The sequence below is a fragment of the Bicyclus anynana genome, chromosome 23 (genome assembly GCF_947172395.1).
Source record: "Bicyclus anynana chromosome 23, ilBicAnyn1.1, whole genome shotgun sequence".
In the NCBI taxonomy this organism is placed as follows: Eukaryota; Metazoa; Arthropoda; class Insecta; order Lepidoptera; family Nymphalidae; genus Bicyclus; species Bicyclus anynana.
Genome location: NC_069105.1, coordinates 11742007 through 11758355, shown reverse-complemented (window position 1 = coordinate 11758355; position 16349 = coordinate 11742007). Strand labels below are relative to the sequence as shown.

At 35.9% G+C, this 16349-nt stretch overlaps 1 protein-coding gene across 1 annotated transcript in view; it reads left to right on the top strand.

Moving 5' to 3' along the window:
* Positions 1-625: 625 nt before the first annotated feature.
* LOC112054114 (alpha-N-acetylgalactosaminidase) overlaps positions 626-16349 on the top strand; it is a 109198-nt gene continuing 93474 nt past the window's right edge. The window contains exon 1 of the mRNA XM_024093777.2: positions 626-802. The gene's annotated coding sequence lies outside the window, so the exon portion shown is untranslated. The remainder of the gene's footprint in view (positions 803-16349) is intronic.

The following is a 16349-nucleotide window of genomic DNA, read 5'->3' as shown; positions in this document are numbered from 1 at the left end:
CTGGATTAACACATAGGCTACTTTCATCCCGGAAAAATCTATGGCTCCCGAGGGATTTATAAAAACTAAATTTCAGCAGTAGATATACTTAAATTAGTATCTCACATTACAAATTGATACTGTCCGATCGAAAGTAGGTTTACGGCCGAAACCGAAATTCAGCTTCAGAATTTCAGTTTGTTTTCGAAAAAACCGAATCTTCCATAAAACTGTGTAAAATCACTATTTAGTTGGTAACTTAGTACTAACTACTTTTTTACCTAAATAAAAATTAGACACTAAAACATCTAAATAACAAAATATATTATAAAATATTAATTCGTAGCTCGAAGCTCAACGCCCTGTTTGAGCATGTCCGATAAATGAAGTATCATGAATTCAGTTTAGGTTTTGACTGTAGTTTTGGCCGGATTTCAGCCGAAACCGAAACTAAGCCAAAATCCGCCGAGCCTTGGCTAAAACTAAAACTGTGACCGAAAGTTCGGTCGGACACTAGGTCTGGAGCTGCAGTGAAATCATCTCAAGTTCATTAGTCGATGTTGATGAAAGAAATGAAGTAAGAAATGGTGGCAACCCTAGAGTACAATCGCGACCTGCGCGGTTGACCGATGCGCGAAGAACGAGCATTTCAACCGATCAGTCGTCGTTTCAATCGGAACGCGACTGCACGCGCCAGAATAACCGCCGAATTAAATTCAAATTTCGAACTCGCCGGACCGTGTTTCGCGTCGCGTGGTGTTGAGAATTAAAAAAAAAAACTTTTAAAAGGATTTTTTTTCGCATCACATCGTCTCCAATTACGGTGAGTAATGAAATAATTGAATTAAAAAAAATGTTAATAAGTTAATACCGGATTGCAGTATTGCGTGTGTTTGTTATGTATGCCTACATGTAATGGAAAAGTTACATTTCTTTCGGTGCAGTTGCATGCGAAGATTACTTATTGCACTAAAATTTACATAGTACATAATAAATACATTTTAAGTGCCTGTAAGCGTTTGACTGTATTTCTGGAGAGCAGAATGTTCGATAGTTTATTTAAATCAGTGGCGATATTTATATTAATGAATACAAAATAATATTAAGTAAATAAATTTAATATTACATTTTTTAATGTCACAAATAATATTACAATCCTACAGCTATTTTATTAAATTTACGTCAACATTCGGAGTCATAGATCAGATTTCGCCTCGTCAAAATTAAGTAAATTGGTATTTGCCTAGATAATATTATAGTAGCTTTCTGCGCTATATAATAAATAAATAAAATATATGTGCAAAGTATTATATATATCTATACTTATAATAAATCTGTAGAGAGGTCAATTCTGTACATGAAATATATTTCCAAAATAACTATCAGGGGGTGATTAGTGATCGATACTGATGCCAAAAATGCAATCAGTAAAATTTTTGTCTGTCTGTCTGTCTGTCTGTCTGTCTGTCTGTCTGTCTGTCTGTCTGTATGTTCTTTATAGAAACAAAAACTACTGGACGGATTTTAACGAAACTTGGTACAATTATTCTACATACTCCTGGGCAGGTTATAGTATACTTTTCATTACGCTACGATCAATAGGAGCAGAGCAGTGAAGAGAAATGTTGAGAAAACGGGAGAAGTTACTCAATTTTTTAAGCTTCCGTCGCGTGTACAGCCTTAATGATTAAAGCTACATAGAAATCACGTATCACGGAAATGTTCTCCTTAAAATTATCTATAAAAACACAACAGCATATATATGTCTATATTTTATGGTTGACTCACAATAACACGTGTCACTCCCGATAGCTTAGCAGTTCGGAGCTTTCTAATTAAATTTGTCTACTCTTATGTTTATAACACTCATCACCCATCCCTAACTAAAAAAGTTAACATTATTACCTATTTAAGAAAAAAAGAATCATAAAAATCGGTAAAGAAACACCAAAGTTATACAAGAAATACGCTAAGCCATCGCGCGTGCATACTAATTCATGCTATATAGATTATTTTTGTGTAACGGTTGCCGCGCTCGGCGCGACTCGCGGGAGGGGGGGGGGGGGGGGAAAGAAGTGCAGCCTTAATGAGTAGGGTAGGGGTAGGGCAGGGTAGAGTAGGGGTAGGGTAGAGGTACTGTAGGGTAGGGGTAGGGTAGGGGTAGTGTAGGGTAGGGTAGGGTAGGGTAGGGCAGGGGTAGGGTAGGGTAGGGCAGGGTAGGGGTAGGGTAGGGTAGGGCAGGGGTAGGGTAGTGGTAGGGTAGGGGTAGGGTAGTGGTAGGGTAGGGTAGTTGAAAGTTTACAACGACTTTCACGCGAACGAAGTCGCGGGCGTCCGCTAGTATATAAATAAATGCTTAGTTGAATAACAAAATATCCACAAATGTTTGCATTTTATTACCTACTTGGATAAGATTAAAAATTATATACGAGTAGCTAATCTTCTGTAAAAAATGCTACTTTTCTAACATGTTGAGTGGTGCTAAAGCCACAAATCTATACTTATAAAAAATCTGTAGAGAGGTCAATTCTGTACATGAAATATATTTCCAAAATAACTATCAGGGGGTGATTAGTGATCGATACTGATGCCAAAAATGCAAGCAGTAAAATTTTTGTCTGTCTGTCTGTCTGTATGTTCTTTATAGAAACAAAAACTACTGGACGGATTTTAACGAAACTTGGTACAATTATTCTACATACTCCTGGGCAGGTTATAGTATACTTTTCATTACGCTACGACCAATAGGAGCAGAGCAGTGAAGAGAAATGTTGAGAAAACGGGAGAAGTTACTCAATTTTTTAAGGGGGAATTAAAGAAGTGCAGCCTTAATGAGTAGGGGTAGGGTAGAGTAGGGTAGGAGTAGGGCAGGGGTAGGGTAGGGTAGGGGTAGGGTTGGGATAAGGTAGGGTAGAGGTAGGGTAGGATAGGGGTAGTTGAAAGTTTACAACGACTTTCACGCGGACGAAGTCACGGGCGTCCGCTAGTAAATAATAAAGGGGAACTCACACCGACCCATACAACGTCGGCCCAAGGATCCCCGGTATAAAAGTATAAGGAGATGATAATATGATGTATAAATAAGGATCTGGTTAAATAATTGGCTTAGTAAAAGTATGTTTCTTGAAGAAAAATACATTTTTTTTTCACTAGGGCAAAATGTTCGCCGGCGTACCAAAGCGGCGACATTTGAAGCTGTATTATTTTTTTTATATATTTTTTTCTGTTACCACTAAGCTTAATAAATAAGAAAATGGACAAACAAACCAAGTCTTTACATAAATATCATAAAATTTAGGCTGCTTTATTAACTTGTACCCGTTGCGGACAAATTAAATATGAATTAAAAATGCCGTAAAACGTTGTAGCAAACTTTTTTTGATAAAGTAATTATTTCATTATTAAAGTAGAATTATCAAGATTCTTTTAGGTATAAGTAAATTGCCAGGTGGTTAAGTTAGGCCTGGGCCGGGAATGGGCGTTCGCTTTTAAAATTGCATATATTAAGTAAGCTAGCCTTTGTTTTCCGTGCCTTTACTCGTAGGTAAGATGTGATGTCGTTGATATCTTTTGCAGTGCGTATTGCGCATGTGTTACCTACTCTTAGTTACATACCTTATATGGGCATAGAGAAACTTAATATATTGGTGGATATGTATCATGTTACATTATATTTCGTATGCTGTTAAATGAAATCGAATGAAGGAATAAGTGTTATAAATTGATATTGTATTGTTCACTAGTATTGGACAATAATATTTTACCTAATAGATACCTAATAAGGTCATCATTTACGGGAAGGAAATCGCAGAATAAAATTCATTTAGTTTATTGGTGAATACAGTATTATTTACATAAAAATAGTAAATAAATGAGAGAGTATAATTAAAATATCTGTTAACATTCACATAGTAATAGTAATATCTTTTAACATTCACATAGTTTTAAATATAATTTAGTAGAAAATAATACTTTGACTTTTAAGTTAAAACCTTTTTTAAACAACTATACATCTATTAAAATAATTAGTATTAAGTCCTATATAATATGGCAAATAGGCTGCATAAAAATCTTTTTGTCAAAAAAATTAAACCGACATCAGAATCACAAAAGTAAACTTAAAGGCGAAAAATAACATCGAATGTGCTGCCTTATGATCACTTTAAATATATTGCTTTAAATATATGAACATATTAATTAAAGTCGTTTCTGAAAGAACCACGGGATAGTACTGTCTTTAAATCCTAAGAGTTAATGATTTAATCGGCTTTAGTTAATGCATCATTGTGTTGGCACCGCCTTCAAAGTGATCAGAAGGTAGCACATACGATGTTATTTTTCGCTTTTTAGTTTATTTTTGTGATTTTGAAGTCAGTTCAATTTTTATGTTAAAAAGATTTTATTTTTCTGTTTAGTAATTTTGTATTAAAATGAAAATAACGAAATGGCCCGTACTGTGTACGAGCTGGTGGTACAGCAAGCATACTTTATTATCATCATCATATCAGCCGATGGACGTCCACTGCAGGACATAGGCCTTTTGTAGGGACTTCCAAAAATCACGATCCCGAGCCGCCTGCATGCAGCGAATCCCTGCGACTCGCTTGATGTAGTCAGTCCACCTGGTGGGGGGTCGACCAACACTGCGTTTTCTAGTGTCTCGCCATTCCAGCACCTTGGGACCCCAACGTCCATCGGCTCTTCGAACTGCCCCACCCATTGCCACCTCAGCTTCGCGACTCATTGAGCAAGCATACTTATTATCTATTTTTAATTTCATCTAAATAATGTATACACAGAATATTTAAATAGATGCACTGCAGAGTAAACTGCATTATCAAATGGTGTGCGAAATTATTGCGAAAAAATCGTTATTGTCAGTAAGAGAACTGTTTGAATACAATTAACTGTTTAGAATTCATGTCATTTGAATAACAGATATGAGAAAATGCTACTAAAACTAGTAAAAATATTTTTTTACACCTACACGGACACATTATACAATACTTACTAAAGGAACCCGGCGGTTTTACCTGCGGTACTGAATGCTGTGGTCCTCAACATAGAGGTCTTGGGTTTGATGTCCAGCTTGGGTCACTTTACAATTTTATACATTAACTGTATTGGCTCAGAACTGGTCTGATGGTAGGCATCGAAGGACTAAGGAAGGGTTGAACATGTCATTAAATAAAAAAAAATATAGCTACCCTCATCTTGCAACACCAACATGTGCTGGTGCAAGATGAGGGTTTAAGCCCCACGATTAGCCTTTCAATATACTAATAGGCTGGTTACCACACTACCGGCAAAGACGTTCCGCCAAGCGATTTAGCGTTCTGGTACGATGTCGTGTAGAAACCGAAAGGGTATGTATGGATTTTCATCATACTCCTAATAAGTTTACCCGCTATTTTTTGATGGCAGTTTTTTAAATTGTATATAAATATAAATTAAGAGTACTCGTATGATAGTAGTAAAGCAATTTTGTAAAAGAAACAGGGTATCTGCGATCATTACTTTCGGAGCTACAGGGATTTAAAGGGTCAGATTTGCGACACTGCCGCTGGTCCCTGAAAAACGCCCCATACAAAATGGTACGAATTAATGACGTCGTAAGTACTTATTGATCGTTAGATTTGTATGGGCGTTCAAACACAATTAATATCTCTATCTAATATCTTTGTTATTTGTGCGTTTATGTTTATAGTTCATGTATTATAAAATGTCACATTTAATGTAAGGAAGCTAAAACTGTATGAATTTTCATCTAATTACGATAAAAGATTTTTAATTTATTTTGCAAATATTCAGACAATCTTTGCTTTTTATGTATAGTTGACATTGACCTTATTTACCCGAATGTATTATAAAAATCAATATATTCAAACCAAGTCATCATCCCCATTATAAATATAATTTAGATTGCATCATCGCATACCATCAGGTAAGATTGTAGTAAAGGGCTAACTTGTAAAGAATTAAAAAAAAAAGTTACTTTAAAACAAGTATACCAATGAAATGATTTCGTCCAACTGTGAAATAACGTAGCCTCATTAAAGAAGGCGTGTATATGGAACGTTTTTTAATGAGATTTTCGTATGCATGCTACGCGAAACTTTCACAATCGTATTAGCGGAACCGAATGACCGGAACTGTTGTACAATCGGCTCTGTTTCCTCGCACTTTAGATAAACGTGTGTAAGCAGGCCAATAGTATACTAATGTGACATCAAAAGATAAAAAAAAACAAGTTTTGACAAGTATTTTGATTGCCTCCTTGGTATGCGCGGTGGATTTACAAGACGGAGGTCCTGGGTTCCCGGCTGAGCTGATTGAGGTTTTCTTAATTGATGCAGGTCTGGCTGGTGGGAGGCTAGTTACCACCCTACCGACAAAGACGTACCGCCAAGCGATTTAGCGTTCCGTGTAGAAACCGAAAGGAGTGTGGATTTTCATCCTCCTCCTAACAAGTTAGCCCGCTTCCATCTTAGATTGCATCATCACCTACCATCAGGTGAGATTGTAGTCAAGGGCTAACTTGTAAAAAAGTATTTTGAATTAATAAAAAACAAAAACTATAAAAATGCATCCTCGGAAAACGTTCGACCAATTTTAATGATCATAATTATCAACCCATATTCGGCTCACTGTTGACCACGATTCTCCTCTCAGAGGGGTTAGGCCAATAGTCCACCACGCTGGCCCAATGGGGATTGGTACACTTCGCACACGTAGAGAATTAAAAATTTCTCAGGTGTGCAGGTCTCCTTACAATGTTTTTCCTTCACCGTTTGAGACACGTGTTATGTAGTTTCCTAAATGCACATAACTGAAAAGTTGGAGGTGAATGCCCGGACCGGATTCGAACATACACCCTCCGAAATCGGATGCAGAGGTCATATCCACTGGGCTAACACGGATCATTTTTAACGATTATTTTTGGTCATGAAGTTTTTTTCACTCTCTTATCTTACTTTTAAATTGCTATTTTAGTGTTTTTATTATGAAAATATGACAAAATGGTAAAATTATTCTGACATGGGTCAGATATAAATTGATAAAATCATTTTTTTTAATTAAAATTTATTATCATAACATCTTTTTATTAAAACATAAACATGCAATGCGTACACTATCCATTCGTACTTACTTAACATTTACATTTCTACGTTCTATTGCATAAAAAATATAATATGCTAATGAGGATACCTTAAAGATCATTGAATTCTTGAATGTAAGGCTTATTTTAGTCCTCTTATTTGAAAAACAAAACTTGTTTATTTATTTTATTTCAAGTACCATGCAGCGTTTACTTTTACAAGATTAAAAAGACGGGTTAAAAAGGTGTCCTTTATATTCAGTGCTTTAAACTTTATTCTGCCCGTTTAAAATTTCTTATTATAAAAAGCCTTTAAGGTTCACATATTTGCTTAATCAAGATTTCGAAGCGGGATTATAAAACTGGCCCTTTATATCCAGTGTAAAGGAGATCATTCATTTTGGGCCCTTTTTGAAAGTACCGGCCAACGAAAAAAAATAGCACAAATCGTTAGAACTAGTCATTTGGAGTAATAGTTAATATGGCATGAAAGTTGTAGGAGGGCTCTGAACCAAGTTATACAGGTTCGACGATTCGTTATTTCCATACATTTTGTCAATTTTCAAAAGTGCCCGCCAAGAAAAAAAACTGGTACGTATCGTTAGAACTGTCCATTTGGAGCAATAGTTACTATGGCTCAAATGTTGTAGGACTGCACTGAACCAAGTTATACAGGTTCGATGACTCGTCACTTCTATACATTTTACTGAGTTTTGTAAGTGCCCGCAAACAAAATAAATCATACGTATCGTTATAACTAGCCCTTTGCAGTAATAGTTACTATAGGATTAACATTGTATAACTGGACACAGAGCTATACTCTGTGTCCAGTTATACAGTTTCGATAATTCGTCCAATCCATTTATTTTATTGATTTTTTAAAGTACCGTTTATCAAAAATATGGTACTTATGGTTAAAACTGCCCATTTGGAGTAATAGTTAGTATGGCACAAATGTTGTAAGATTGTTCTGAACCAAGTTATTCTATGTCTCGTCACTTCAATGTATTTGATGGAGTTTTGTAAGTTACAAAGTAAATGCTATTTATCGTTATAACTAGCCATTTTCAGTAATAGTTACTATGGCATAAACGTTGTAGTAACGTTTCTAGTACTGAAACAAGTTATATAACTTTCATTCATTGATTTCCGAAAAAGTTGGAAAACATAAAGGCAATAATAAAATATAGAAATAAGAAATAATGATTCTAAGCATTTGCACAAATTCAACATTATGGTGCAAATGTAACTAAAAATTGTGTTATTGTGCATTAAGAGAAATAAAAACGTTTTATTAAGTTCTTCAAGTAATGGTAATTTCGGTTTAATAGCTTGAATAACATAACAAATACACGCACAACGGCAAATCACATGGCTAAGTGCAGAAACGGTCCAGAAGGAAGAACATAACAAATAATGATGACACAGCTCTTACACCATGATGACATTTAATTCATATTATTAGTTAAGTAATTATCATTATTACCTATTTATTGTTTCCCATTACATTTAGATATCAACAAAAAGATAAGTGACGAATCATCGAACGCAAATAACTTGGATCAGAGCAATCATACAATGTTTCTGTCATACCTACCTGCTAACTGTATTGCTTAAATCGATAAAATGCATAGAAATTAAGAATCATTGAACTTCTATAACATGGTTCAGAGCAGGCCTACAACGTTTGTTGTACTATACTAACTATTACTCCCCGTTCCTATTACAGCCAGTTCTAATGATACGTACCATTTTAATGGTTGGCTCTTAAAAATCAAGAAAATCTATGGATATTACAAATAGTCACACCTGTATAACTTAGATCAGAGCATTTATACAACGTGCCTGCCATACTAACTGACAAAGTATGTCTAAATGATCAGTTAAAATGATACCTGTAAGAATTTTATTGGCAGGCATACAATAAAATGTATGGAGATGACATGCCATTTAACCTGTACAACTTGGTTTAGAGCAATCCTACAACATTCGTGTTATACTAACTATTGCCACAAATGACCAGTTAAAACGATACGTATCATTAATATTGTCGGTGGGCACTTACAGAAATCAATAAAATCCATATAAGTGACGAGACATCGAACCCTTATAACTTGGTTCAGACCAAACCTACAGCATTCGTGACATACTAAATATTACTCCAAATGGGCAGTTCTGACGATAAGTGCAGTGATAAGTGCATATTTTTGTAAAACAGCACTTTGAAAATCAACAAAACATATGGATTTGACGAATCATCGAAACTGCATAACTGGACACAGAGCTATACTAAAATGTTTATGCCATAGTAACTATTGCTGCAAATGGCTAGTTACAACGATACGTATTATTTATATTGTAGGTGGGCACTTACAACACTCAAAAAATATGTATAGAAGTGACGAGTCATTGAACCTGTATAACTTGATTCAGAGCAATCTTACAACATTCGTGCCATACTAACTATTGTTTCAAATGGGCAGTTCTAATGATACGTATCAGTTTTTTTTCTTAGCGGGCACTTTTGAAAATTGACAAAATGTATGGAAATAACGAATCGTCGAACCTTTATAACTTGGTTCAGAGCCGCCTGACAACTTTTATGCCATATTAACTATTGCTCCAAATAGCTAATTATAACGAGTCATGCCATTTTTTTTTGTTGGCCGGCACTTTCAAAAAGAGCCCAAAAATGTATGGAGCGTGAATGATCTCCTTTATGTCGTCCGTTTTAATTTTCTTAATTTATAAAGGCTTTTATGGTAGACATATTTTTTAAATCAAGATTTCGAAGCGGGTTAAAAAAAGGTGTCAAATTTCGGAAACTGGGTACTTTATACTCACTACTATAAACTTTATTCTGACCCTTTAAATTCTTTTAATAAAGGTTTTTGAATACTATTTATGGATTTCTGAAGAATGATGAATTAGGCCAACGATAAGTTAGGTACTAGCCTTACAGATCGTATCGTCAGTCAGTTAGTTGACTTGTCAGTCAACAAAGTGTAGTAAATCTAATTTTCATAAAAATCGGTTTAGCATTTTTGTGTTAAACTCAAAATAACTGAAACACGTTTTTGAAGTCGGTTCAGTTTTTAGAAACATTATTTCCTTTTCATTTTTAAAAATATTTAATCGGTTTTCCACGACGAAGCCTCTGGGAGTTTCCGAATGGTACTGTAATAAATATTACTTACTTAATAAATTAATTTAAGCCTCATTTCTCTACAGTATAGGGACCGGACTTAACACCGAGAGGTCATGGAATCTATCCCAATTATTAAAAAAAAAATCAAATCAAGTTTTCTATTGCAATCATTAGTAAATAAACTATATCGCACATTACATACTCGTTTTATCTTTACCTTCATGTCAATCTTTTGATATATTTAACCTCATTAATAAATGTCACACTTGTACTTGAATTATTTATATTAATGTACGGTGAAATATGTATCTATACGGAAGTAAATAAAGCCAAATGTTATGTAGGTAAAATACACTAAGTTCTCGAAGCTAATATTGTAATTTGTTGCATTTTTTCTTACAGTACAAATATAGGTAGTGTAGTAAAGTATTAGCTGTACCTACTTACTCGTAAAGTCCTTTTCATGAAAGTCCCCCAGACGCGGCGCTAATGTCATAATGGCGACCTTATTGTCATTTGTGTAAGGCGCTGACAATTTAAGTTCAGGTTTTAGCCGCGGGACTTCTTTCATGAAAAGGACTCTATACATATACTTACACGTTTATTAAATTCGGTCATTCGGTTTGCCTCGTTGCAAACATTGCATGATTATTGATTATGAACCTCGCATAGTTTCCTAGTAAGTACTAAATGGAGTCAAGTACCTACCTACTTCTTGACGATTATTTAAGATTTATACTCCACGGTAAAGATCCAGCCCCTGCATTCTATAAAGTTACAGCGATGTGACATCGCTCATTTCCATGGCAACTTGTTAGTGACATTTTATTTCTGGCATCCAATAGAAATAATTTCAAATTCTAATAAAACCTGTTATAGGCAAATATTACATCGACGAGTTTATAATAGCGGAATCACAGCCCTCATACTCGTTCATCTATTGTCTGGACTAATGTCGTGCCCACTCCGAATACAGCCTTTTGCTAATAATTGGAGGGGAACAGAAATATTCGTCGTACTTAAAATATAAAATAAATAGTGTTATAAAAAACCATTTCATAAATACTCATAAATAAGAAAAACGTGACTAACTAGATTACGGAATTATTTTAATTTATATAAACACCGTGTTATATAATGAACAAGGTCAACACATATAGATACTTTATACTGTATAGGGTTTAAATAATTTGCATACACATTCTTAAAAGGTATTTAAGAATGTATTATACAACTTTGTATGCATAGTGAGGCTTTTGTAAACAAGTGTTGCAGACAGTTGACTCTTAGCCTATAATTAGTGTGAATGCAAAATATTACGTATTATAAGTAGTTTTTGTTAAACACTGTTGCACTTTATTTATTTCGATTGATAATTTTAATAGCTACTGCACGATTTTTTAAAAGACAATTTTTACTTATATTACCATTTAAACATCGATAAAGAAAGAAAATGTTCTAAAGAAAATTAAATAGGTTGTTTGGAAATTGTGTGAAAACTTACTCGTACTTATTCAGATTGATTGCCTGTGCTATAATATTATATGTAACTAATTATATTATATTTATATGTAACTAACTCTTTTTAATCGTACACTCCCCGCTTGGCGCCCCGCACTAGTAAGCGCAGTGTTGGCCGACCCCCAATGGACTGACGACATCAAGCGAGTCGCAGGGATTCGCTGGATGCAGGTGGCTCAGTATCGTGATGTTTGGAAGTCCTTACAAAAGGCCTATGTCCTGCAGTGGACGTCCATCGGCTATGACGATATGATGATGATGATGATGATGAATCGTACACTCTTGGCAGAGTGATCGTGGTTGCAGCGATGAGCGACGCCTTCTGTGCAATGCTCCTCCACTTTTGGCGACTGTAACTAAACTATATTATATTAAATACTATATTATATTTATACAAAGATAACTAATATGTGGTTACCTAAAATCGGCCGAGTGTGAAAGTGTTCTCGCATTCAAGGGGCTATAAAATTTAAAGTACTTACTCGTATTTTGATTTTACTTTTAATAGTTTTGGAACTTCCTCTTTACTCTCATAACTACAATCGTTTTAGGACATTTTCACAGCCATTTCTTTGATATGGGTATCAAATGAAAGAGCTTGACATGTGAAACACAAATAACATATAGAAACACTTTTACTTACTTGTTAAAAATATTTTATTCGTAGTCAATTATTTTTAATCTATTCTAATATTATAAAACTTGTTCTATATAATAGTATTCTAATATTATAAAGCTTGTTTATTCTAATATCTATACTTATAATAAATCTGTAGAGAGGTCAATTCTGTACATGAAATATATTTCCAAAATAACTATCAGGGGGTGATAAGTGATCGATACTGATGCCAAAAATGCAATTAGTAAAATTTTTGTCTGTCTGTCTGTCTGTCTGTCTGTCTGTCTGTCTGTATGTTCTTTATAGAAACAAAAACTACTGGACGGATTTTAATGAAACTTGGTACAATTATTCAACATACTCCTGGGCAGGTTATAGTATAGTTTTCATTACGCTACGATCAATAGGAGCAGAGCAGTGAAGAGAAATGTTGAGAAAACGGGAGAAGTAACTCAATTTTTTAAGCTTCCGTCGCGTGTACAGCCTTAATGGTTAAAGCTACATAGAAATCATGTATGACGGAAATGTTCTCCTTAAAATTATCTATAAAACACAACAACATATATATGTCTATCTTTTATGGTAGACTCACAATAACACGTGTAACTCCCGATAGCTTAGCAGTTCGGAGCTTTCTAATTATATTTGTCGATTCTTATGTTTATAACACTCATGACTCATCCCTAATTAAAAAAAATAACATTATTACCTATTTAATAAAAAAAGAATCATACAAATCGGTAAAGAAACACCAAAGTTATACATGAAATACGCTAAGCCATTGCGCGTGAATACTAATTCATGCTTTAAAGACTTTAAGGATTATTTTTGTGTAACGACGGTTGCCGCGCTCGACGCGACTCGCGGTGGGAGGAATAAATAAAGAAGTGCAGCCTTAATGAGTAGGGTAGGGGTAGGGTAGGGTAGGGTAGGGGTAGGGTATGGGTAGTGTAGGGTAGGGGTAGGGTAGGGTTGGGATAGGGTAGGGTAGAGGTAGGTTAGGGTAGGGTAGGATAGGGGTAGTTGAAAGTTTACAACGACTTTTACGCGGACGAAGTCGCGGGCGTCCGCTAGTCTATTATAAAATTGTCCGTCAATCATAATAATTAAAGATTGTGTGGATACACTACAGCTAGAAGATGCTTTCACGATGTGCGTGGAAAAATGATCTGGAAAATTCAATTTCAAAGGGCGAGCTAAAGAAGTTTTACGTCAGTCATGTGGTCTAAAAACACACAAATCACTTTCACTGATGGAAAACTACACAATGAGCGAGTAAAACAGGTTATTTATTTTCCGTATTCCAATTCCCAATGAGAACAGGTGAAACGCGGGTGAAACCGCGGAGCGTTTGCTAGTGCTTAAAAAGTAGGAGCCTGATGTGTTTCGGCGTAAAGAATCTACTACCTAACGCTTAGCTCGGGAGAGCAATCCATGTTCTGCGAAGTCAACTTAGCTTTACCTTAAGCGTAAAAATTATAAAACTTAACAAATTAAAAACAAAGTCCTCCGCCGCGTCTGTCAGGGTCCGTCTATCAGTTCGCGATAAACTTTAAGACCACTGTACGGATTTTCATGCGATTTCATCAAATACTGGCGGACCCAGATTCGCTTTGACTTATGTGCACTTCTTCTCTATCCCTACTCTACACTACTCTACTCCTACCCTAACCCTCCCTAACCCTACCCTATCCTCTCCTACCCTACCCCTACCTTATCCCTACCCTACCCCTCCCCTACCCCTACAGATATTGCGATAACACATCTTTTCGCGAAGTCACGGGTATTCGTTAGTTATCTGTATAAAATGTCATTCAACTCTGCTCTGTTAGATTGAGAACTCAGTGATAGCCAAACTATAAAAAAGCTGAAAGTATGGGAGTCTAATACATAAGTAAGTAAGACAGACTATTATAGGGTTTGGAATTGCCTACCAAACCCAAAGCCACCATGCTAACCAAACTCTTTAAGTATTGTCATCGGTCAGTCTGACTGTTTGTCAAACCTAATCTCTGCAACGGATTTTGATGGGACTTTCACTGAAAGATAAAGGAAGTTATTGAGTAACTCGTAGGCTACTTTTATGCTGGAAAATACATGGTTCTCGCGGGATTTGTAAAATACTGAATTTCACGCGGACGATGTCGCGGGCTTTTGCTAGTCTATACTAATATTTTAAAGCTGAAGAGTTGTTGTTTTATTGAACGCGCTAATCTCAGGAACTACTGGTCCGATTTGAGAAATTCTTTCAGTGTTAGATAGTCCATTTATCGAGGAGGAGGAGGGCTATATATTATCCCCATATTCCTACGGGAACGGGAAACACGCGGGTGAAACCGCGCGGAGACAGCTAGTTATAAAATAAAAGAAGAGTTTGTTCGTTTGGTTGGACGGGCTAATCTCAGGAATTACTGGTTCGATTTGAAAAATTCTTTCAGTGTTAGATAGCCCATTTATCGAAGAAGGCTATAGGCTATACATTATCCCCGTATTCCTACGGGAACGGGAACCACGCGGGTGAAACCGCGCGGCGTCAGCTAGTGAAGTATACACTCAATTATCCTTATATCCTTACTAGATATTGTAAATTACGCCGAAGGCCACAGGATTTACCTTTGAAATTTAATTTCGTACATGAACAATATAAATCATTTATGACTAATGATACGTGAAATTTGATTGCATGTATTTGCATATAAAAGTGGCTCTAATTTGAACCATATTACCATGAAATGGAGTTAATTATTATTTGTACCTTAAATTTCGTAACTACATTTTCATTAAAGAAATTTGTACACCGGATGTTACTTTGTGGAATGCGTTTTTGTTGTAATGTTACGATTGATTAAGGGTGGATGCAAATAAACCACATGGTGTTGTTAGAATTAGTGGCAAAAGTGTGGCTACCACACATCGGCAAATAATAATCAGCTATAGGGTACCAATTGGTCGCTAACTATGGGCCTCATAAGAAGGCTTAGAGTCACACAGCGGGCGATGGAACGAGCTATGTTAGGAGTATCTCTGCGTGATCGAATCAGAAATGAGGAGATCCGCAGAAGAACCAAAGTCACCGACATAGCTCAACGAGTTGCGAAGCAGAAGTGGCAATGGGCGGGGCACATAGTTCGAAGAGCCGATGGACGTTGGGGTCCCAAGGTGCTGGAATGGCGACCCCGCCCTAGTAAGTGTTGGCCGACCCCCCACCAGGGTCCCCCACCAGGACTGACGACATCAAGCGAGTCGCAGGGATTCGCTGGATGCAGGCGGCTCAGTATCATGATGTTTGGAAGTCCCTACAAAAGGCCTATGTCCTGCAGTGGACGTGCATCGGCTGATATGATGATGATGATGATGATAGGGGTGTGATTCCGCTATCATGTATTCGTCGATGTAATATTCGCCTTTAACTAATTTTATTAGAATTAGTACTTTATTTCTATGAGATGCTAAAAATAAAATTAACTTACAACGACGTTGCCATGGAAATGAGCGATGTCACATCGCTGTAACGTTGCAGAATGCGTGATTGGCTACTGAGGATTAGGCGAAACATGGCGTCTATCCAGTGCTATAATTAATTATTATTTTACGCACAACTTTGTGTACATAACATAGTAGTAAAACATTTGAGACGGTGCTTTACGCACATTGTACTATGTAGTCAAGTTTAGAGAGCGTTGATATAGTATTTTTAACCGACTTCAAAAAGGAGGAGGTTCTCAATTCGGTCGGTATTTATTTTTTTATTTTTTTTATGTATGTACACCGATTACTCAAAGACGCCTGAACCGATTTCAAAAATTCTTTTTTTGTTTGAAACGGTATAGTCCCCATTTGGTCCCATTGCCATCATGTCAAAATCTGATGATGGATACATCACCGTCTTAGCACCGCCTTCATACTGATCAGCAGGTAGAACATATTATGATGTTATTTTTCACTTTTTAGTTTAGCGGGTACGTTTTTAGGTTTTGAAGTCG